Here is a 24674-nt window from a genome sequence, read left to right on the forward strand (position 1 = left end):
CAAATAAGAGACAACTGGGGAAGCCAGTTGTGGGTTGCAGACAGCCATGGCCAGTGTATTTTGGTGCTTGGGTACTTCTTCCTAAAGTTGGGGTGGGGGGAGGGGGTGGCACCATTTAGCAACTCCCAAAACTTAAGTGTGGATTTTAAGATATTCCTCATCTTCGACCACAACTGAGCTTTTGGGAAGTTAACAACCAATCCAGTGTTACTGGAACTCCAAAATGTGTTCCTGCTGAAAATCTCATAGTGTGAGTGTAGTCACACAGCAGATGGATCTGTGCCTGGGAATGGGCTAGCCTTTCAATCCTGTTCCACACCTACACTTCTCATAGTCATTTGAAGGATAAATAGAGACCAGATTGGGCAGATTCTGCCCAGTAAGAAGGAAGAATCTAGACAGTGGTTAGTGTCGATCTGACTACGAGAGGAATAACAGTGGGTTTCTATAAACAATTTCAGCATCTGAGATTTAAAATCTCTTATGTGATGGAGGGAGCTTCTTCCCACAGAAAGCCATTTTCCTTTGTCAACCCTGACTGTAATGAATAAGCAAGAGAAAAAAGCAAGTGTTGACATCTAAAGACTCTGGAGAGGCCTCCTATGGGCTCCTTGCACAGCTCAGAGACATAGGGTCAGCCTTGGGGATGTGTGTTTTTCTTTTCTTTCCTTTTCCTCTTTGTTTACTCATTTATTTCTGCATGTTTACAGGATCTTATTTCCTAGCTCTGACTGGCTGGTGTTCATGAAGTATCCAGGCAGGCCTCCATCTCAGCCCCCCAGCTGCTGAGGTACACCAGTCCACCGGTACACCGGGCTCTAGAATCACTGACTTAAATGTTTCACTTTCTTTCTTTTAGTTCTTATTATCTTGCTCCAATTTTATTGCGTTTTTAAAAATAAACATTAAGCCCACAAGCAGAAGTCTTTTTTTTTTTTCCGGAGCTGGGGACCGAACCCCGGGCCTTGCGCTTACCTAGGCAAGCGTTCTACCACTGAGCTAAATCCCCAACCCCAAGCGGAAGTCTTTTTGTTGATCTTTCAGATGAGGCAATAGCACTTGTGCTTGTTGACTAGGAACCTCTGCACAGTTCTATTCAGAACCTGGAACCACACCTGATACTGGCACTCTGTAAATCCAAAAGGAAAAGAACAAATATTCCTTTTCCTTTTTTACAAAGATTTCTCTAGGCCAAAACCATATATGTATTCACTTCTAGCAGAAGGTAGTGGAACGTTCCTGAAAGAAGACAGGAGGATCATGACTTTGGGGTCATTTTTGACTACACAGTGAATTTCAGGTCATCGTGGGCTCTACCTCAAAATTACCATTTCTTGATATTTACTTTGGAAAATTAAATTTGAAACTCCTCGAAATAGTGCCTGTAGAAACCAAAGGAAAGAGAAATTAATCAAGACAGACATTTTCACTCATGGCCATGTGGCCTCTGGCAGTGATTTAAAAAATAAAAACAAAGAATAAAAGGAAGAAAGAGAGAGAGAGAGAGAGAGAGAGAGAGAGAGAGAGAGAGAGAGAGAAAGAAAGAAGGAAGCAAAGGGAAAGAAAAGAAAAAGAGAGGGGGGGAAAAAAACCCAAAGAACTGACCTTCAAGAGTGAGCCTTCTTGAGCCATAGAGCCAAAGCCCAGCCCAGGGAACTACATTATTTTTCTCGGCCTAATGTTTAATTCCCATCTGGCACCTGGTTTCTTTGCACAGAGTCTGTCTTACTCAAGGTTTCTATTCCTGCACAAAACATCATAACCAAGAAGCAAGTTGGGAGGAAAGGGTTGATTCAGCTTACACTTCCATGTTGCTATTCATCACCAAAGAAATCAGGACTGAAACTCAAGCAAGTTAGGAAGCAGGAGCTGATGCAGAGGCCATGGAGGGATGTTACTTACTGGCTTGCTTCCCCTGGCTTGCTCAGCTTGCTCTCAAGACTCCAGCCCAGGGATGGCACCACCCACAATGGGCTGAGTTCTCAGATTGATCACTAGTTGAGAAAATGCCTTACAGTTGGGTCTCATAGAGGCATTTCCTCAACTGAGGCTCCTTTCTCTGTGATAACTTCAGCTTGTGTCAAGTTGACACACAAACCAGGCAGTACAGGGTCCCCCAGCATTAAGTTCTTGTCAATCCCAGCACCGTTGTTTCAGTGATCTCTGCGTCCTGGTCGTTTTGTGCTGTCCAGAACTGGCGGTGCTGTCTGTCATCTACACAGGGCGCAAGTAACCCCGGGACTGTTCCGTGACAACCAAGCCACAATCTCATACTTTTAGCTTCGTTTTGCTATGTAAAACAAGATGGCCTCAAAGAGGAGGCAATTTTCTTCCCGTCCCCTGCAGTTCTGAGATTATAAAACACCAACCCTAGCCCAGGAGAACCTTTCTTAAATACTCTATTTTACCTTCTCCATTTCCGTTTTTAATCATCTTGTCCGGATTTCATTGAACTTAAAAAACAATCAAATCAACAAACACACTAACACCCCCTCCATCCCACCCCCACTCTCACAACCTTTATTTGATGGGTTGAAAACACCAGCTAGCATTGAATTACATCCAGATATGAAAAAGGAGCAAGGTAGCAGCTCCTCACTATCAGAAGGGGAATTAGCTCAAATGGTAGAGCGCTCGCTTAGCATGCGAGAGGTAGCGGGATCGATGCCCGCATTCTCCAGTTTTGCATCTGCCCGTTTCTTTTCCCATCATACCTTGCTAGAGCAAGAACTGCCAACTCAGTCACTCTTAACCTCCAGAGTTCAATTTCAGAGGTTCTCTCAACAACCCGGAAAGACCTAGTTCCTACCACACACTGTTCTCCAGGAAATGACCGAGTTCTTTTGAGACTTTTCTTACTGCTTGGAGCTTTGGAGTTTTGTTACTGTCGAGAGAATTTGCAAACCTGCAATTCCAGTAGTTATATCTTAATATACTCTTATTTCACGTATTTCCCAGTTTTCTTCCAAGTTCTCACAGCTGTGAGCAAACGCATTCCTTTCGTTAATGAGACGGGGAAGCGTAGTTGTGTTTGAATCTAGGTCGTTTGATTTTTTTGTTTCGATTCAGTTACCGGCACTTGAATATCCCGGAATACAGTCCAAGATACGGAAGGAAATGTAAGACTCTATGTGGGTTGGAATTTACTGTGCCTTGCAGAAACGCCTAGTTCAGGACTATCTAATATATAGTATATATATATATATATATATATATATATATATATATATATATAATAGTATATAGTATATTATATATACCCGAGGCCCAAACGTCATCTTAAAATAAATAAATAAATAAATAAATAAATAAATAAATAAAACCCCACCCCCCCGCTCCCGCTCCGCCCCGCACACCTCACTTTCAAAACACAGGATCATCCGGTGTTGCGGGCTCAGACTGGCCTGCAACCAACCAGGCTTCGTGGTTTTTCATACTGCTAATTAAAGATCGTTATGATTTAAACCAAAACTTGAAAATGATCTGCTTAGAGAATAAAAGTTCTGACACATGGGACGGAAGGTACAAGAAATGTCGGTCTATTGAACTAAAATCTTTGTCAATTACTTTGTCTTACTTAATATTAATCTCTCGTTAACACTCTACCGCAGGTTTTGAGAGCAGGAATAAAGTTTAAAGGAATTAGCACAAATTAACACAAATTAGCAAATACGTGAGAGTTCCTTTGAACTAATCTCCTCTTGCATTTCTCCCCTAAAACTGCCATTTCGATTCCAGCAATGCTATTTGGTTTGTTTTGTTTCTGTTTTTGTTTTGTTTTGTTTTGTTTTGTTTTGTTTTGTTTTGTTTTGTTTTGTTTTGTGTTTGAGAGAAAGGCTCACTTTATGGCTCTGGATGGCCTGCCGCCTAGCAGCGTTTTAAAGCCCTTGCAGCACATTAAAGTCGCCTGTATAACTTTTGAAATTAGCATCTCCTAGGTTGTAAAATATCTCCAGGTCATTCTGATATACACCAATTTCCTCCCAGCCTCTTGAAACAAACAAACAAAACCATCGTAACACAATTAAACCAAAAAAGCTTGAATGAATAGGATTTCTCTCCAGCCAAGAGCGGATGTGAAACTGCGGGCGAGAAACTTGAGTCTGAGTTCCAGCTGCTGAGAACTCTGCGACCACTCGAGGGCGCGCGTACCCCACCGATTACCCACAGGCCCTGCATTCACTCGGCCACGTGGTGGGTTGCGGGTGCCAAAAGGGCGTCTCCGATTCTTTTATTCGAACGCAGAAAGGATCTCCAGGGATGGGGTTATGTGGTCTATGACGTCAAAGTCACGGAAGTATTAAAATCATTTCAGAGAACAATTTTTAAAACTTACACTCACTTCTCTGCACATCGAGAATAGTGTTGGGCTCATTCAAATACGGAAAATGCCGCTCAATTCTCTTGGAAATGCGACCCCAAACGAAAAAAAAAAAAACACAGGTTCCTTCGAGCCGGATTCGAACCAGCGACCTAAGGATATCTGGAAACCCCACCTACAGTCCTCCGCTCTACCAACTGAGCTATCGAAGGACACGCGTGTAGCTCCTTTCCTACTTGGGATGCCATCTCTGCGTGAGGTTAGAGTCTGCTTAGCCACTGTGCAAGTAACAGCTGCCTCTTACTTTTGAATTTGTATTCATTTATTCTCTCACTTTATTTGAGTACCTCTTCAGAACCAAATTTCTGTGACTTGGCCCCTGAAGAAAACGGAAGTTTCAAAACCGAGGAAACAGAAGCAAAATTATTAAGGACTTTGAGCGAACCAACTTTTATTGTGGTCAAACAGCTCGTCCATCCCCCATCCCCCGTGTTTCCCCCATCCTCCCTATCCCCGGTTCATCAGCAAGATTTGAGATGGTCAGTCTGTAGTTGCAGCAAAACTCTATGAGTTGATCCGGAATAGGTTGAGTACAGTTTTAACCCCATCACCAGGGAGTCAGGAGCAGTGAGACCTCAGTGAATTCCAGCCCCAGCCTGGTCCACATAGTGAGTTCAGGGCCAGCCAAAGTGATAGCCTGTGTTAAAAAAGATGAGAAAGGACAGGATAAGATAAAATTGAATAAAAATAAGACTACGGAAGGAGAAACGTACTAAAATGTCCTTTAATTGACATTGGTCTTTGTTGATTAACAAGGAGACCACATTAACTCTCCCCTGTCCCGCCCCGCCCCCACATTAACTCTTAATTTAAAAATGACTATCAAGATGAAGTTAATATATTTTTAAATTAGCAGTCTCCTAGCTGGGTTCAAGTAGGATTCAAATGCATATTAATTTGATAGTCTTAGGATTTCTTCCAGCTTCCTTGAGATTATGAGAAGCTCTTGTTTTTCCTTATTCACGACAGACACATCTGACATCAGAAATTGGTTTTATTCTTCTCCAGATTCCACTAAAGATTATCGTGTTGTTATACTACATTGGAGTCATACACATAGGCAAACAATCCCCCACCCAGAACTAGACTACTAGTGGACTAACAGTGTTCACTCCCCTGTGGTATAATGAAAGAGTTCTCTGCTATTGTTCAGTGTTTTGTGGGACTTTGTTGAGGTTTTGTTGTTGTTTTGTTTTGTTTTGGGTTTTTTGTTTGTTTGTTTGTTTGGTTTGGTTTGTTTGTTTGCCTGGACAAGAATAAAAAAGCATGCTATTGGTCACTTAACTGAGCACTAACCTCTTAAAATCTTCAAGAAATATTGAAGTAAATTAAATGTAACGTTCTAGCTCTTTCCCAACCCCAGCTGATTAATTGGGTTATCTTATTTTAGCTTATTACAGATGTATTTAATATTGTCCATTTTGTCTAAATACACTCTCACAAGCTCAATTCCATGATTGTTGTTTAATCTAAAATAAGAACTTGCCAAAAATAATAAATAAATTCTTGAAAGACTCCAACTTCTTCTAAGCTTCCATTATTCACCAAAGCCATAAATCGAAGGGTGACCTCACTGCTACCACTTGAAGAAGAAAGCAGGCCCCTGAGCAATAGCTCCATGAGAGTCCTGTGTGGCAACTTGAACGGAAATCCATCCCATGGAGCAGATAGTGTGTGTTTTGTGCACCTCAATCCAGAAGACTGTCCAAGAGGTCGCACCCAGCCCGATTACATCCCGCACGGAGACTCTCTTGAACTGTGATCCAAAATGGCTGAGGACCTTCTTGATATTCCTTTCTGTGGTCCCCTCTACTTCCTGCTCAGATAACTCTTGATTTCCTGTTTCCTTCCTAAGAACCAGTCTGTTCCTCAAATAGCTCTAAGTCCCTGCACCTTTGTATCCTTTTTGTGTCTCTTAAGTTGCCAAGGCTTTCTAAAGTATGCATGTGCCTGCACAGATCACACACTGTGCCTGAACTGGCTAAATTGCTCATTGTAATTGGTCTCATCAAAAAATGTGTAAACTGCCTGCAGATGATCTGTTACTAGAAAAGCTAACATAAGATTTTTTAAAGTCAATTCAATAACATTTACTAACCATATAATGGTGTCCATGTTAAAAGCCTTAAATTAAACTTAAAAGCCATAAATTAAGTTAAATCCACTGTTGATCTTTGGTTCCCAGTTTCAACATCACCAAATCTAGGGAGTCCATTCCTGATATTTTACAATACACGATTTTCTTTACCAGACCTGAGGAGCTAGCTGCCATTTTTGAATAGGTAGCTATGAATTCGTTTTGTTCTATGGATTAACTGCATCCAGGTTCTTAGGTTAAGGAGAGGGCAGGGAGGATGACTACACTGGGGGTGGGGGAGTTGTTAAATGCAATCTCCATTGCCTCCTGGCAGATAACTAATAATGTGCTGAGAGGTCTCAGGTCTTCACAATGATGCAGTTGTTACCACCTAATCCCCTTTGCTTTGATTACATATTTTGGGTATGAATTTGGTTTTTCCAATTTTGAAAACAATTGAAAAAATGCAACTAGGCCACATAGTTATATTTCTTGCCACAAATTTATGAAGTCGACAGTCTCATCTTAATGAGAATTAAAGTTTACCAGGCAATCTCTACCTGACAACAGAAGCCTCCTCGTAGAGCTTGTCTGCATTATTGTCCCTTCAGGTCTGTAAAGCCTCAGTTGGTCACAGAAAGGAAGAGCCCTGGATAATTGATTAGTGATAGCAACATTATTTGTCGCGAGTTCTGAAAAAGTCAAAAGTGAACCAGGAAACATTTTGTGATTTATCAAGAAGAGAAAGAGGAAGAGGAGAAAAGAAAGAGGAAGAGGGAAGGGAAGGGAAGAAGAAGAAGGACGAAAATAGAAAGAGAAACGAAAAGAGAGAAAAAAAAGGGAAAGAAATATGGACACCAGTGGATGAGGATAGGAAAAGCAGGAAAATGTAGAGCACAGCGTAATAATTTCCAGCTAAACTTTTGTTATTAGAGTTTCGTCTTTTCTCACCTCACCCAGAAAATTAATATGAACAACAAAATAAAATCTAAAATCATGTTTTATAACGATCTTGGAAGGCAGTGTTGTAGGGGACATAATACCTATTTGTGTATTATAGAACAGAGTCACTTGTGTTCCTGACAGTAGAGTATGAGACTCTTTTTTTTTTTTTTTTTCCCCGGAGCTGGGGACCGAACCCAGGGCCTGAGTATGAGACTCTTAATCTCAGGGTTATGGGTTCAAACCCCGCATTGGGTGCAGGTGGTTTGGTAACAATTCGACCTTTTATCATTACAGCATTAGAGCTCGTAACTTAAAAAAAAAAAAAAATCAATTCTAATTACGGCACTACAGCGAGCATCTATGTCGCATCATATGCATGTAAATCTTTTGCAGAATTTAGTACCCTCTTGGCGCAGAACTCGCTGGTCTAGAGACTGAAGGAAAAAAATGAAAGTCAAATTTGAAAATGACTAGTTTTAATTAGAATTAATTAGTTTGTAATTCAAATTGCAAACCCAAATCAAGTGCACAAAAAGAACACTTACTTGCTAAAAAGAAACGTAGATGATGAGAAACACGATTAAAATTTGGGCTCGTCCGGGATTTGAACCCGGGACCTCTCGCACCCTAAGCGAGAATCATACCCCTAGACCAACGAGCCAGATAGAGAGTTTACCTCTTCACTTTCTTAATCATTTAACAAACTCTTTTTAATATTTGGTAGATGTTTAATAAATATAATTTATATTGTCTTTAATTTGGAGTTTGTTTGGTCTTTCGGTCCTTTAAGCCAGGGCATTTGATTCTGTTAAAGTTTCTTCCGTAAATCTCTAAAGACCATATAAACACCTCTTGACCCACCCTTGTAATAACAGTTTATTAAAAATACAGAAAACAAAGAAAATAAACTTTTTTTCTCAGATTTACTTAATCGGTGTCTGGAACCGCAACCGTAAAGTCTCAGTTTCTGAGCAACTCCGAAACTGAGCCACAGATATCCTTGGGAGGCTGAAGGAGAACCCACCTTCACTTGGACCTGAGGACTTGATCGGGGAATTTTCCCTTAGCCGATAAAACAACAGGTGAAAAATGCACTCGCCTAGATATACAACCAGGAGTTCATGAATAAACAAGAAAAGAACCAGTCGTCGAGGGAACGTAGAAGGTAGTAAGATCACTAAAAGGACTTCTCAGCCTTTTCTTACCGGAGAAATCAAAGGTAAAGGAAAGAAAAAAGAAGCTTCTCTCTAGAGGCGTGGAATTCCTGCCACAAACTCGCTTCAACAGAGACACTCTGGATAGTGTTCGCTCACACTAACCTTGTATGACAGTAGTGGGATACTCTGTTCACAGACCATTCCAAGAACAGGGTGTGTGTACTCAAAAAAAAAAAAAACCAGATTTTTTTTTTTCCTCTAATGTATTCAGAACCAACTCACAAGGTGTCTGCACTGATATGAAGCTATTGAGTCCTCTGTTTAGGTAAAATGAGTCTCTTATAATTTGGCGTAAGGAGACGGACTGTTTGCAAAACATAAAATGTAAGTTTCACGAGTTGTCACCTATCAATAGAGCTTGGACAAGCTGAAATTTTATTCAATTTTCACAAGTTGGCGAGACAACGACCGACACAAAAAGGGAAATTTGGCCCGTACGGGGATCGAACCCGCGACCTTGGCGTTATTAGCACCACGCTCTAACCAACTGAGCTAACCGGCCAGACATGTAGAACAACGTACAAAATAACCATAATAATCCTATTGATCATTCTTTTTCTGGTTCCTTAGAAATTGGAACCAGAATCTGCTGTTAATGAACTAGACTTTTCCCCTTTTCTCACTATATACTGACTTTTTTGCTCTATGACACACGGAATTAAAGACATTTTGTCCGTGTTTCTGCGTTTTCAAGACAATATATTTCTGCCCTAAAAGACCGGCGATACACCACAAATAAGCATTCATTCTTGAAAGTGAACCTTTTCCCAGAACGCTTCGATTCTCTCGTCATGCAAGGGGTGTGCTTTTCTATGCTCTCAGATGAATTTATTTCAGACAAAGTGGTATTAAAACAACTTGAAGCAATCCTAGGTCACTCCCTACGAATATGTGGCTCTATTAGCCGTAGTTAAAGCAAAAATACTGTATAAAACAAACGTGGTGAAGGACATAATACATAATGATTTGACATTTTAAAATCTAAAATCAATTTTTTCTGGAGCGAAAAGGAATTGGAGATGCCGGGGATCGAACCCGGGACCTCATACATGCGAAGCATGCGCTCTACCACTGAGCTACATCCCCAGCTGATATAATATGGTCCTTGAGATTCTCCCCAGTTTTTGAAATCACTTTTTTTTTTTTTTTCTAAAACTGGAATTTTTAGAATGTTTTTGTATTTCTTTACAAAACAAAATCCTGAAATGGTAAGAAAGAGAGTAGTCACCGGCTCTTCAAATAGAAACCTATCTAGCCACTGGATAGTCACTTCACTACCTGTCCTAAAGAAACACCTAGAAATCCAACAGGAAAAAAGAGGCAAGCCTTGGGAACTCTTATTTAAAGCTTCTGTCTTTTGAATTTTTTTCAAAAGCAGCTAAAGCCAAGCAATATTAAATGGACAGTTGCTCCCGCCCCTCGTTTCACGTTCCCATTTTGTAGCTGAAAGCAATTTAGTTGCTCCCTTACAAGCTCCAGCAACAGATACACTTACTTTTGAAAGTGGTTTTACTTGGGCCCAAATGTGGAATATTGATATTGATCTGGGAATAGACTGTGGGTGTTGCTAGAGTACAATAAATATATACACTGCCCTACACACACACACACACACACACACACACACACACACACACACACACGAACACACACATATATGAGGGATATAGCTGTCATAAAGCATAATGCTCATCATCCTAAACTCCCCGAGGACGACAGTTTATATACTAGTGGCAATGGATTAAACAAATAGATATATTACCTATTTTCACCATCCTCTTGATTTCTAAATCTGTGTGTTTACTAGCCTGGGGTTTTTTTTTCAAACACAGAAAACTCAACTACTGCAAACAATTCATTGCTGGGAGACAGTTTTCTGTGGCGTTCATGTCTTCATTTATGTTTTGCTCTTGACAAATTGACTTCCCTTTATCTCAGATTATTTTCAAGAATGAACAAAGCAAACAGACTTAGAACGCGGTGTCTCCAGAGCAATGGGCAGTCATACCCATTGGATTGGGGCCCAGGAACCAAAGTACAAATGCTGATACTCTGTTAACGAACTGTTTCTTGTTCTTCCCTTCTGCCATACTGGACCTGAGGGTGAAACTTAGGTCGCCAGTCTTGGCTACTAATGTTTGCCCACTGAGTCATCTCAAGGACCCTGGGTTGCATTCTTTGAAACAGGGTCCCATGTAAAGGAGGCTGGCCTCTAACTCACAATGTAACAGATACCTCCAGACCAGGATCTTGCTAGATAGGCCTGTGGCTTCTACCCTAGGCCATCAGAAGAGGGCATGAGTTCCCTGGAGTTGGAGCTATAGACAGTTGTGATCACCATGTGGATGCTGGGAAATGATCCATTATCCTCTGTAAGAGCAGCCAGTGCTCGTAAAGTGTATTTTATCATTCTGTCTTCATCTAAAGTGGGCAGCTGTTCCACAGCACCCTAAACAGTTCTGACTTGATGACCAGAATAAAGCACTCTATTTTACTGTTTAGGAAATCTCCACTTCTGCTGCCTCCCTCTGAATTCAACCATTCAAGAGCCATTCACGAAGATTCTGTGAAACCCAAATATCATATTTCCTAAAGCCTTCAAAGCAAACTGGATAAAATCTGAAATTCCATATGAGTGGGTTTTTTTGGTTTGTTTTTTGTTTTTTGTTTTTTGGTTTTTGGTTTTTTTTGTTTTGTTTTGCTTGGGTCTTTTGTTTTTTGTTAGGTTTGTGGGCTTGGTTTTTTGTTTTTGTTTTGTTTGGTAGAACTGGCTTTGCCTAGGACTATGGATTTCCCACAGACCTTTGCATATTAAAAACAAAAAACAAAAAAAAAACAAAAAAAACCCTAAGGAATGGATCGGATCATTGTCCCACCTGCCCTCAAGCCCATCCTGCACAGATAAGACAAGCTCCTTCACAGAGCTGCATCCCCAAGGCCCGCCACCTACTGAGTCTTATGTTTCTTCTGATTTCAGCTTAATCATTGCAAAGGTAAGATAAAGAGAAGCCTGCAGAAACCAGAGTACAATCATGGATTTCTTCACTTTTGCATGTGTAAAATCCTCTCCAAGATAGCATCTCCACTGCACTATGAAACAAACTATTAACTCCTGTCTCTGCTGAAGGAAAAGCCCTTAGGCCTGCTGTGTCGTTTTAGCAGGAAATCAAAGCTCCCAATGTCCAAGAATTACTCTTGAAGACTGCATGCCTTCCTCTGGAAAACTTTCCCAAGCCTGTCTCTTCACAAGTTCCAGACTCACCTCCCTGATTTGAACTGAACTATGTGCTCTGTGGTATTTTAGGGGCCATGTCTAAGTGTGTACAGGAATGGGCTGAACTCTAGTTGATCTCTGTGTTCCCATGGATCTGGCCAACACAGCTTCTATCGCCACCATGGGCATCTTCATGATTGACTAGGCACACAGCATTACAGAGATACGTGGCTTTATCATGAGTGGAGTGGTGAGAGGGTAAAGGAGGGGCCTGATTTATCAAACTACATCATGTACATGGTTAAAATGTCATTATGAAGCATTGTAGCACATAATTAACATGAGTTAATGAAACATTTTTACTATACATAAAGTTTTTATTGGCAATCTGATTACAAAAAAATAAGAATGCATATCACATGACCTCTTGCATGTAAGATGATGGACAGCTAACATGATTGCCAGACACAATCTGGTTTTCCCCGAGACAATCATGGAGCACTTTCATCCTGGGTCCTGCGTTCAAAGGTATGTACCAGTACAACTCCACAAATCTCATTTTTGCTGTCTCTGAGTAAATTAGGAAACTTGCAAGTTACCATTGTGAAGCTATTAAATTCAGGTGGTTACAGTATTCTGTAAATTCAACAATTGTCCTTTCCAGCATAAAACTGGAGTGACTTTGATTCCAGGGGGTAATGATGAAGAGAAAGGCAAGGCAGTCATGAAGCAGAAACTCTGAAGGATGGAGGCGTTAGACGGTATTGTTTGCCACAGTGTGTGACTTCAAATATGCATGCATGAATATACAAAGACCATATTCCTGAAGCAGGAACTGGGAGGAATGCCTTCAGTGTTCTACAGCACAGATAACTAGGCTTGGCAATTAATCGAATATTTCAAAGAAGCAGGTAGAAAAAATTTTAAACACTAACATAAGCAACAGACACCTGAGGTAACCAATACCAATCATATTACTAGGCATTGTATATACATATTAAAACCTTCCCCTGTACAAATATGTACAGTAATGTGTCAATTATAAATAAAACTTTTTAAAAAGTAATATTTCCGAAGTGGGAATTTTAAATTAGTCTGTTCAGGATTTTGACTATCTCAGAACCTCATCTTGTCTGTAAATTTATAAATAACAGCCTGTTTTATTTCTACTTTGAGTATTTGGGTGTCTGAATGAATTATGATGAGAATCCAGTGCTTTGCCTGATTCTGAGTTACTGTCCCTGGACAAGGGGAAACACTTCATGTGTTTGTCTTTGTGTTTGTCTTCCTGACCTTTTCTCATTCTGACACAGTTATTGTGACCCCAAGAAGTTACATTCCTCCTTTCAGAACACCCCATCCTCCACAGGCTTCCTCAATGGCTCCTAATGACCTCCAAACACCCTTCCTGCTTCAAGACAGAAGCAACCAGCAGCCCCACCCACTAGGACACAGTAACTAGAAATATACCAAGTAGAACAACATTAAATAATAAAAAGTCTCTGGAAATATTATTCACAGATACTCACAGAAAAAATTATAAAATTGTATGGAAAGACATTCAAAGTGTTTACACAAATAAAGAACTATTTCATGTTCTCAGACTGGAAGATTCATCATTATAAAAAAGGATATATCATACCAAATTAACCAATAAACTCAATACAGATACAATAAAAATTCCAACATGTCTTATTCTAAAAATGTTACGGAAGAACAAATGACGGGAACTGCCAACATTTACGAGGAAGAAAAAGCTAGTAGTGAGACTGGCTAGCACTATGACAAAAGGCAGAGGCATTTTGTTGTGTATTTTTACGACCATTTTTATTGCTGTGGTCATTAGAGAATAGTGCCACAAGGTTAGGCAAATGGACCACTAAGAAGATGGGAACAATCAGAGGCCCACACTCACACAGAACCTGGACCAGGAAAGAGCTAGGACCACAGGCTGGGGAGTGAGGTGGACTCTTCAGTAAATGGTGCTATGACTGTTTACTCTTAACGTGGGTAACTTCAATGGAATTTCTATCTCCATCTTTTCATAAAACTCAGTTCAGGGTAGACCAAAGGTAAGCATGAAAAAGCAAAATTCTAAACTTGCAGGGCAGTAAAGATTCTCTTTGAATTCTGGGTATAAAATATCCCCTCCACCTTCAACAAGCACACTTATATTTAGCTTTCCACTTTTCACGTAGGATGTGGGGGCTGTGGGCAACTCTGTGTCAAACTTTCCAAGCTCCTTTCTCCAAAACTTCACTGTGGAAGTCAACAAAGAGTTTGTTGCTGCTGTGAAGAGTAAGTCACAGAAGTGAATGTGTCTCACAAACCATATAAGAGCTTTCAAGAGCAACACAGACAGGGGAATGAACTAGCACGACGATTCTCCACAGAATGATTGGCAAAAGGAAAGCAGGAAGCTTTTGTCTTGAATGGCAGCTTTATAATATCCTAGAAAATCCAATTATTGTTCCTTGAGGCAGTCATGCCTGAGAAGTTTTGCTCCCGTTCTGTAATGATTCTCTGCCGAAGTTCCTAAAGTATGAATGAATATCTTAGAACCTTTCTTAGGAGCCAGCAATCATAAAAAATTCAGACAGAAAAATCCCATTTCTGACATTTCATCTTCTGAGATACACTCAGTGGTTACCCCCCCACGCACACACACACACTCCTAAATCAGGTGTCCTTATGTACAAATGATGTAACTTCAAAAAGAATAAAATTCTACAATTTAAGAAAAAATTTGATTTTAAAAATTAGTTATTTTATGGGGGGCTGGAGAAATGGCTCATCGGTAAGGAGCACTGACTGATCTACCAGATGCCTGAGTTAAATTCCCAGCAACCACATGGCAGCTCACAACCATCTGTAATGGGATCCGATGCCCCCCTTCTAAAGACAGCGGCAGTATACCCACATACATACAATAAATAAATCTTCAAAGAAAATATACAGCAGGGTCAGTAACTGCATACACCAGTTTACTTGGCATCCCCAGGGTCTTTTTACAGGATTGTTCCAGCATTTGCTTTGCTCTTCCTCTGGATAGCTTTTCAGGGACAACTCCCCACCTCCCCCCTTTTTTTGGCCTGGTGACCTTTCTTTTTGGCGATTAGCAGACAGCGGCTCAGATCTCCTCTATGGCTTAGCCTTCTTTGCTTTACCATTCTTGATACCTCCGTTTGCTTTCCTCTCACGTGTGGTGGGAACAGTACTTGGCAGTTAGCTTGCCAGGCATATTCTGTCTTTCTCACATCACTCCTAAGGAGAGTTCTTTAACAAGACACAAAACACATAAGTCACCAAGGAATTAGCATGTTTAACATTTATTAATAAAATTATACTAAAGTTAGCAACTTGTATTGAAAGGTAAAAGTTTTAAAGTTGCCCCCCTAGACACAAAGTTTAGAGCAGAAGGAAAAAAAACAGGTTAGGCCCCAGAATTGTATGTTCCAAGAAGCCTCTCCTATGACTATAGAATGGGTAATTACATTGGCCGGCTCAACAGCTTTCTCCCAGAAACTAGCTGACCATAAATCTTAGAGAACAATCTTGAGAAGCAGAAAGCAACTTCTCCTAGGAACTAGCGGACCATGAAGTTAAACAATCTGAGAAGCAGGAGACAGCTTCTCCTAGGAAACAATCTTGAAAAACAGAGAGTTTTTCCTTGTGTTTTTTCACTGTTATTCTACACACTTTCCAATGACACCATCCTTGCCCTCTCGAGTTGTGGTTTCTCCCTTTAAATACCTCTTCTCCCAGCCTCTCGGGGGTCGAACTCCACTGCCCCTGCGTGGATACGAGTCTCGACCCCAGTGCACTGGTTGCTATCGATAAACCTCATGTGATTACAACAAGGACAGTCTTGTGTGAGTTCTTGGGGGGTCGCGTCATCCCGAGACTTGAGCGAGGGTCTCCCCACTCCAGGGGTCTTTCAGTATATATTAAATAAAATATTAAGAAATAACATCTGTCCCCCCGCCCCTCCCCGCCCCCACTTCCTAATCCTCTCAGAAATGAAAAAGTTCCTACTATCAAAACTGTGAACCACACCTACCCCCAGGCCTTGGTGGCTTTAAAGGACTATGCCCCAAACCAAGAGTCAAATAAATTTTCTTTCCTTTAAGTTGCTTCTTCACAGGTCACTGCAATAAGAAAAGTAGCTAATAAATAATTCAAAAGGTCACACATTTTCTGGAGTTGTTTAAAAAGTTTAGATTCAGGCTGTCAATTTGTATTCTTTATTGATTATTGTATTCTATCACTGTAGCAAACCTGGGTCCATTTTGAAGCAATTATCAAAATTGTGTTAGAGCTGTTATTATCAGGCAAAGATATTTGTGACTAGACTAATTTTGAGGGCTTGCCCTTTTGTTGTTTTGTTTTGTTTTGGTTTGGTTTTGTTTTTGTTTTCTTCGAAGCAAGCTCAGGTGCCCATGGACTAAATTCCATCTAACAACACTCATCCCCTCTCTATCTCCAGCAAATGTGTGCAAGGCACGGTGTTACCAGTTTCGCTCCCCTGGGAGGTCGTTTTAATCTTTCTCCATCCCTGGGACCTCTGCACCTCCTCAGGGTCCTATTTATCTATTCCTTAACTGGGGAATCTACCCTCATTTTTGTTTTGTTTTAGACAGTTTCACTCTGTAGACTAGGATGGTCTTGCACTCACAGCAATCCTCCTGCCTCAGCCTCCCAAAATGCCAGCAGTTACTGGTGTGAACCTCCCCTCTAGGCTGCCTTTCTTTTTGGCTAGGTGAGAAGAAGGACGACGTGAAGGGAGACTGGGTCCTTCAGACTCCCCTAGGTCCGAAACCCGCAGGCAAGAACGCGGCCGAGCCCAGGGCATCCCAGCCAAACGCCTCCTCGGCTCGTCCTTCCCTCTCCTCCCGGGAATAGGGCGGGCAATGGCCTTTTCCAGATTCCGCCTTCACGAGAACAAAATGGAAACCACTGCTGTTTCCGCCCGGTCTCGAACCGGGGACCTTTCGCGTGTGAGGCGAACGTGATAACCACTACACTACGGAAACTAGCTGCTGCTGCTATCGCTTCGTATTAAGCCATTCTCTCGGTATGGTTTTACTTCTGTTGCTATTTGTGCATGAGAAATGTCCACTGCGTTTAAACCCAAGTAACAGAACTAAACACAAACCTAAGAGTTCATAATTGGGACCGGAAACTACATTGTCATTGTATAAACATTTGAATTTCCTATTCAGACTAAGACCAAGACAAAATTCAGTAGATACACCAAATCATCCTTGTTATTAAAAGTAATTTCTCTAAATAGATTTTAATGTCTTAAGCGGTTACTTCAAATCATCCTACAACCAATATGGACTGGTGAGTCATCCCGGCCTAGCGGTCATGGCCCTGCATATACGCTGGTGACGCCAAGGCATGGTCCGACGTGGAATTTGCTCAACAAAATAATGAGTTAACGGTAAGGCTGGGGCAGGAGGCTTGCTATGAATTCGAACAGACTGGGTTACAGAACACAACAATAAGAGTGAAGATCTTGGTATATCTTTTTGTTTTGTTTTGTTAAAGATAAACTCAGTCATGAATTTTCTGCATGAAATTTCCAGTTGATAAAGAAACAAAAGGCGCACCCCCGAGCCAGCCAGGAGTCGAACCTGGAATCTTCTGATCCGTAGTCAGACGCGTTATCCATTGCGCAACTGGCCCCGTACACGTAAGCCTCTGGGTGGGGCAACTACTTAGACCATTCTGAGGTTTAAAATTGTGCTGCCCTTCTGACTTAGATTTAGTTTAGGGTTCTAGATTCTCATTCTCTCTCTCTCTCTCTCTCTCTCTCTCTCTCTCTCTCTCTCTCTCTCTCTCTCTCTCCCCCCCCCCCCCCCCCCCTCCCCCTCTCTCTCTCCTTCTCCCTCTCTTCTTTTTTCATTTTCATTTTAAAAATATGGAACGCTTCACGAATTTGCGTGTCATCCTTGCGCAGGGGCCATGCTAATCTTCTCTGTATCGTTCCAATTTTAGTATATGTGCTGCCGAAGCGAGCACTAGATTCTCTTTTATTTTTATTCCTTCTAGGTTTGTTTCTGCTTCCCTCCCTCAAAAAAAAAACAAAAAAAAAAACAAAAACAAAACACTACACACGCACAAAACGGTGGTGAGAGATGAGAGATGTTCCTGTGTCACCTTTCTATTCACGTTCTCATTCATTCAACCAATATTGCTAGATGCTAGAGAGATAAAATAGTAAAGAAAACAGGGTTCCCCGCGCCCACTAGATACAAACATTAAAGCTCTAAATAAAACTTTGATGGATTTAAAAAGAAGAAAAATAATACAAAAAAGAAAGGAAATGGAATTTGTTATGGAAACGGAATTTGCCCTGGTATTTTTTCTTGTCTCCCTCCAATCGCAAATATTTACCAAACAAGATCGCAACAGGCAGTCTCTCTGCATGGTCCACCATGATGCCTTATGTGACTATGTCAATTCTGGTTCATATTTGGTTACTTTCTAAGCAAAAATGGTTTTCGTATGTGTGTTTCGGTCTTTCTATATTTGTGAAAAGGCATCTCTATTCTCGTGCACTGTAAACAAATCAAGGGCTGTTGAACAGAATGTAATTGCTTGATGTTGAGACTGTACATGTTGAGAATAGAAAACTAGTTTTGGTGCCCTTAACACACATGCACGTGTGTCTGTATTTCACATTTAAGCTTTAATGGAAGCCTACTTAACACTTTCTCCTCATAAATAGGGCTCTTTCTCATCAGGTTTTGCACATAGACTCCTAAGGTAATTTGGTGATTATCCCACTCCATTGCAGAATGATGCTACTATATATAAAGAAAAAAAGAAAAAATATTTCAAGAAGAAATCAATGACATTGAAGTATATCATCAACACAAAGTCACAAGAGACATGGTTATAATTCCAACACGGAACAGGTGGAGACAAAAAAGGTCAAAGTTAATCTCATCTTCTAATCAGTACTTACCAAGCAAGCTCCAACCATCTTTCTACCTGAGACCCTGTCTCCAAACAACCAAGAAAAATGCATGCACTTTTATGTGCTTGGATTTCCAGTACTGAAGCAAAACCCAGTGCCTCCTGGTCCTCCTACACATAGATATAGGGCCAGAACTTGGGGAATCTCTAAAAGTCCATTCTGTCTGCCCAGATTGGCTTTAGCCCAGAAGACTGTATGCTCTGTTTGCCCGCCCAATTTTTTTGTTTTTAATCTATAAAAAACTCCCTTCGTTTTTCAACATTTGAAGGCCTTATTTGGCCGCCTCAATTTACTAAGAGTGGGCGGGAGGGTTCTTTGTGCTTGGAGGTTTGCAGTGGAATTCTCCCACTGGCCTTAGATTGACCCCAGCTCTGGCTTTTTCACCACTATGCCCACCTACATCAAGGTTTAGTTACATAACTGGGCATTACAGTCTGGTCAAGCTGGCATGTTAAGCTATCACTGTGATGAACTCTCTCCCTCTGAGTCTTCTTTGGTTGTGCTCCAAGGCCTAAGGAAAACTGCTGTCTACCTCTCCCCTTTGCTTTAATGGGAACAGTATGTGACACAGGCTCTAGATTGTCTCCAGTCTCAAATGTGTGGAGCAGAGTCATTATGAGGTTTTTATGAACCTGCCTTCCTAGTCATAGTGGAGGCTGCATGGAAGTAACACTCCCTCTCATATTTTTGTTACTTGTTTGTTTTGGTTTTTGGTTTTTGGTTTTGTTTTTTTTTGTTTGTTTTTTGTTTTTTTTTTTTTTTTTTGTTTTTTGTTTTTTTTTTTTTTTTTTTTTTTTTTTGAGGCAGAGTCTCCTGTTGCAAGGCTGACCTCACATTCTCTACAGCTGAAGCTGGCCTTGAACTTCTCACCCTCTTGCCTTCACTTCCCAAGAACCAAGATTATAGGTATGAACCCAACTCGACACATATCTGCAAAGGGTTGATGAGAGTTTTGTTATCTTCTTAGATATTCCATGTAAATGTCACCAACTTTCAGTCAAAGGAGAAATACCAACCAAATACAATGTTTGTTTTGTTGTCTGGCATCTACCACAGTTTAGTTAAAGCTAAATTGTGTGACTGGGCCTTTGAACACATCATTAACACTCTGATGGCTAACTGTAAGATTTTAAAAAGCAGAGGTTGGAAAGATGACTCAACAGTTGAGTTCTGTTCTTTCAAAGGACCTGAGTTCAGTTCCCAAGTTAGGCAGTCAGTTATCTACTGCCTGTAATCTCCAGCTCCAGGGGATTTAACTCCCCCTTCCAGACTCAAGAGCCAGATTTTAGGCAAGCACGTGCACACACACACACACACTTAAACATTTAAAATTAAAATAAAAGAAATAGGTACGTATCTCATAGAGTCTGTTGATCATAAATACTGAGTTCAGAGATCATAAATCTTCTAATAAGAGTAAGAACTCTAGTACCCACAGACTTCTCCCTGTGCCCTTCTCTTGTCATCCAATGGCTGCCTGTCTTAGTTTAACAAATCCTTCAACAATCAACACAGTTTAGAAATATTAAAATGTTGGATTTAGCATCATTGTTGTGACTATAGGTCTTAGGAAATCCAACTAATTAATTGTAAGTGCAAGTTTCACTTGTGAAGTCACTTTCACACTATGGCAAGTTTGTAAATTTGTCTGAATTGTACTTCAAGGATGGGTTTATTTTAACAGAGGACTGAGTAGGTTGGAAGCGGGAATATACACAGCATCCAGGACAATACAGAAATGTTGCAAATGCTTTTTACTGAGCCATTTATTAAATCAGACCCTTCGGACAAGCATTATAGGAAGTCTTTCTTTCCCCCTCCGCAGATGTTGCACACGGGCCTCTTCTTTATACCTTTCCAAGAATGGGCTGTTAATTATGAAGTCTTGAATTTTTTTTTAAGGCTTGAGACTTAAATCCTTTTCGTTAATTTTAGAACCAAGAAGGAGGTAGGTGAAACCTAAATTTCCGGAGGGGTGGGGAGGTGGGGACAGTTAAAGGATGACCAAAATCTTAAATTTCAGTTTAATTTAAAAGTCATGCTTGCTGCATGGACCCGTTTGGGGATTGGGAATGTTCTGATCAACATAAGTAACTAACCCACAGTGTCTTTGTGCGCCCCGCCTATTCGCTTTTCCTTAATATCTGGCTGGTACTTTTGTACCTTTATCAGTGTGATGATAATCTGGAGAGTCTTGCCCTTCGGGGTAGCTTCCTTCTAGCGCATCCAGCCTGCACTAGTAATTTTCCCGCCCAACCGGACCAGGACTCAGTTTTCCAGGAGCTGAGCGGTGGTTTGTTAGGTCTTTGGAGCGAAGCCGAGAGAGCATTTTTAGATTTGGAGAACTGCCTGGGTCATCTTCCCAACAAATATAATGTTCATTCCTTTTCTTTGTTGATTTGAACCGCGGAAAGCATGCCGGCTCCGTGGCTTAGCTGGTTAAAGCGCCTGTCTAGTAAACAGGAGATCCTGGGTTCGAATCCCAGCGGGGCCTTTTTGTGCTTTTTTTTTTTTTTCCGCTACTCGTTGATGCAGTTCAAGACTAACTTCAAAGTGGTCGTCCTGCACTGCCCACCCATCACCAAATATTTACTCAAATTAGAAAGTTGGTTTTAATTTAAAAAACTAAATAAGTAGATAAATAATAAAAAACTAGGGTTAATTAATTAAGAACAAATATATGCATTTCTTAGTGTTCATTTAACGTTCCACGTAATACCTTTCCCCCTAGCAAACACAAAAATTATCAGGGAAAACACACAATAAACACAATTCAAGAACTTTAGCACCTCTGGTTATTTGATTTTCTTTCTTAGGAATTCTTGAATAGGTGTACTCTCACCGTCTGCCCCCACTAGTTTGTTTCTTTTACTTATTTATTTTTAAACTGTTTTTGAAATTACTAGTAAATCTGTGTGGAAAGCCCTGCAACACCTCTGACAACCAGATAGAACAAGCCGTAATTTATTTTAAAGCTCTATGATGCTCAGCTATTTGGGGGCGAAAACATCTGGAAACCTATCCAGGGCAACATCCTGTCACAGAGTGAGTGACACTCTGAACACAGAGACTGGAAGACAACTCAGCAGTGAGGAATCTTCCCCCAAATTCTGAAATACAAGGAAATTAAGAAGTCTGGAGAAAAATGTCACTTTTACTCTCAGCTGAGTGTTCTCACCAAGACCAGGGTAATAGAAACTCAAGGCACCAGCCCCCTATTCACTTCCCTAGATCCACAGAATGAGTGCCAAGCCTGGTTTTATGGCTTTTGTGGAAACAAAAGAATTCTGATGCTCTGAGGAACAGCTTAGGAGGTAGTTGCACTGAGAAGGCAGATTCACTGATTCACTAGATTTTTCCTCTCTGTCCACAAACTCCCTTTCTCCATATCCTCCAGTGACAGCATATCGATGTCCCCTTTTCTTACCGAACCTGCCTCATCTGCATCATACCACACGCAGAAACTAAGCACTAAGGTACCACTTCTATATGGCCGGTCTAATAAAAAAGATCAAAGGCATGGGGTGTTAAAATCACAAAAGGTTCTTCCAGGTGTTCCCCTACTTGACCACTTCATCCAAATAGCCTGCCTTCTCTTTAACAGTACAATTGGTGTTTTTGTTTGTTTGTTTGTTTGTTTGTTTTGTTTTTGTTGATCTCTAAGCATCTGCTTATAAGACTGCCTGCCAATTCTGATCTTCATCCAATTACTTCAGTCAATCACAGCAAGGTTCCTTCAAGCATCTGACATAAGCAATGTTCTTTCTCCAAAAGGAGTACAAGATAGTCTATTGTGAGCAGATTACGAGTGGCCATGGCCTCGGAGCAGGAATTCTCTGATTAGCACATTCCATTTTGAATGGATGTTTTATAGTCACAGAACAGCAACAACAAAAGTCATTAACCCATGTGCTTACCACAGATACCTTGCTGTAGATATTGGGCAAACAGATCATATCAAAATGGGTGGGGCATCTCTGCCATAGATTTCAAATACTATATGATGACAATCTTAGCTTCCAGATCAATGAAAGGCAATGCTTTCCTAAGTTAATACGTTCAGTAGTCAATACAGAAACTGGTTGATGGATGGCTATTAAGGGGACTTAAAGATAGCTCAAGATCATTTTGGTTCTTGATCTTTAACATGCCAACTGCCCAGACCATAGAGGACTAATCATAATCTTCAACACAAATACATGACTTTTTTTGTGGGAACGTTAGTTCATACAGTAGAAGTGGCAATTAACTTTTATAACAACCCATATGTATTTATTTGTCATAATAAAACTACCAACGCTTCATTTATCCTCAAATTTACCAAGAACCACTCTGACCTGTGTTTGCGTGTCTTGATTTACATTTTTGGTTTTGCAATTATTAGTTTTTGCAAATTTGATACAAACTAGGAATCTCAACTAAAGAATTGCCCCCGGGTTTGGGGATTTAGCTCAGTGGTAGAGCGCTTGTCTAGCAAGCGCAAGACCCTGGGTTCGACCCTGGGTTCGGTCCCCAGCTCTGAAAAAAAGAAAAGAAAAGGAAAAAAAAAAAGAATTTCCTCCATCAGACTGAACTATGGGAATGATTGATTAATGATTGATATGCCCATCACATTATAGTTAGTGCCACCCTGGGTAGATGTTTTGGGGAGCAAGGTAGTAGTCATCCTTCATCCATGGCCTCTGCTTCAGCTTCTGCCTTCAGGTTCAGGTCCTGATTTCCCTTGATGATGAATTGTAATCTGTAAACTGAAATAAACCTTTCCTCACCATGACCATGGCATTTTATCAGAGCAACAGAAAGCTAACTAGAACTGTCTTTATGTCCAAATATCCAAATTAAATTATTTTCTTAGAGGTTCTTTTTAAGATTTCTGTTTGACTTTGTCTGGCTGTAGTATCTAGTAACAACGGGCTTGCCTCAGCCTTCTGAGGGATGTACAAGGTCTGGCTTGGCCTAGCTGAGGATGACCTTGAACCTCTGATCTCCCTCCCTTCACCTCTGGTAAGTTTACAGGTCATGTCTTTGTAAGTCTGTTCACTCCCCGAGCTGGGTCCAAACCTGTCCTGTTCTCTTGTGTCCCTACAAACAAGCCCGTGTCTGACCATCAACAGTGTGATAGTTAATTTAAAATGTCAAATTGACAGCCAGTTGATTCTCCAGATTAGTAGGACCTACATAACTGAACTAAGTATATTGCCATCCCTAATGCTATAGGCTTGATCCAGTCTTGGCCTACACGTGAGGATGGTATGGTAGGTTGGGGGTAAATAGGTAGCTTCGTGATCTGACCGACTTTATTAGCATCTGCTGTCTGGATTTTCAGTTCTTCATAACTGGACGGAACACTTGCCTTCCTTGTTTTCCAGCTTACAAACAGAAGGTCATGATAGTTCTCAGCCTCGATAATTGTGAGCTATGTCTTCATGATAAACCTCTCTGTGTATTTGTATTTCTCTCTGTTTTCTTGTATACAAGTAGATGATAGGTAGGTAGGTAGGTAGGTAGGTAGGAGATAGACACACACACAAGTATGCACTCACAAGCACATGAACACACATACACACACACACACACACACAGCACACACTCCAGTTCTGTATCTTTGGAAGATCTTAACTAGTTTAAGTACATACAAAACCAGAATCCTTTTTTATAAAATCCAGACCAATGAGATGGCTTAGCAGACATCAGTGACAACAATGAGCCATGAATTAAGAGTTAACATTCAATGGATGAAGCAAAGAAGTACAGGCCGACAGGAGCCGGATGTAGATCTCTCCTGAGAGACACAGCCAGAATACAGCAAATACAGAGGCGAATGCCAGCAGCAAACCAATGAACTGAGAATA

The 24674-nt window shown here is 40.8% G+C and overlaps 9 non-coding genes across 9 annotated transcripts; 2 read left to right on the forward strand and 7 right to left on the reverse strand.

Moving 5' to 3' along the window:
• The first annotated feature begins 2607 nt into the window (after positions 1-2607).
• Trnaa-agc lies at positions 2608-2680 on the forward strand. Its single transcript has one exon. It is a non-coding gene; the product is annotated as a tRNA-Ala (tRNA).
• A 1765-nt stretch (positions 2681-4445) lies between these two features.
• On the reverse strand, positions 4446-4533 carry Trnay-gua. Its single transcript is given in 2 exon segments — positions 4446-4481; positions 4497-4533. It is a non-coding gene; the product is annotated as a tRNA-Tyr (tRNA).
• A 3459-nt stretch (positions 4534-7992) lies between these two features.
• Trnap-agg lies at positions 7993-8064 on the reverse strand. The gene has a single exon. It is a non-coding gene; the product is annotated as a tRNA-Pro (tRNA).
• Positions 8065-9048: 984 nt separating this feature from the next.
• Trnai-aau lies at positions 9049-9122 on the reverse strand. The gene has a single exon. It is a non-coding gene; the product is annotated as a tRNA-Ile (tRNA).
• Positions 9123-9634: 512 nt separating this feature from the next.
• Trnaa-cgc lies at positions 9635-9706 on the reverse strand. The gene has a single exon. It is a non-coding gene; the product is annotated as a tRNA-Ala (tRNA).
• A 7088-nt stretch (positions 9707-16794) lies between these two features.
• Trnav-cac lies at positions 16795-16867 on the reverse strand. The gene has a single exon. It is a non-coding gene; the product is annotated as a tRNA-Val (tRNA).
• A 585-nt stretch (positions 16868-17452) lies between these two features.
• On the reverse strand, positions 17453-17525 carry Trnar-acg. The gene has a single exon. It is a non-coding gene; the product is annotated as a tRNA-Arg (tRNA).
• Positions 17526-17754: 229 nt separating this feature from the next.
• On the reverse strand, positions 17755-17861 carry LOC116884111. The gene has a single exon (XR_004385842.1). It is a non-coding gene; the product is annotated as a U6 spliceosomal RNA (small nuclear RNA).
• A 3381-nt stretch (positions 17862-21242) lies between these two features.
• Positions 21243-21316, forward strand: Trnat-agu. The gene has a single exon. It is a non-coding gene; the product is annotated as a tRNA-Thr (tRNA).
• The last annotated feature ends 3358 nt before the right edge of the window (positions 21317-24674 follow it).

Source organism: Rattus rattus, chromosome 14 (genome assembly GCF_011064425.1).
Source record: "Rattus rattus isolate New Zealand chromosome 14, Rrattus_CSIRO_v1, whole genome shotgun sequence".
Classification (NCBI taxonomy): Eukaryota; Metazoa; Chordata; class Mammalia; order Rodentia; family Muridae; genus Rattus; species Rattus rattus.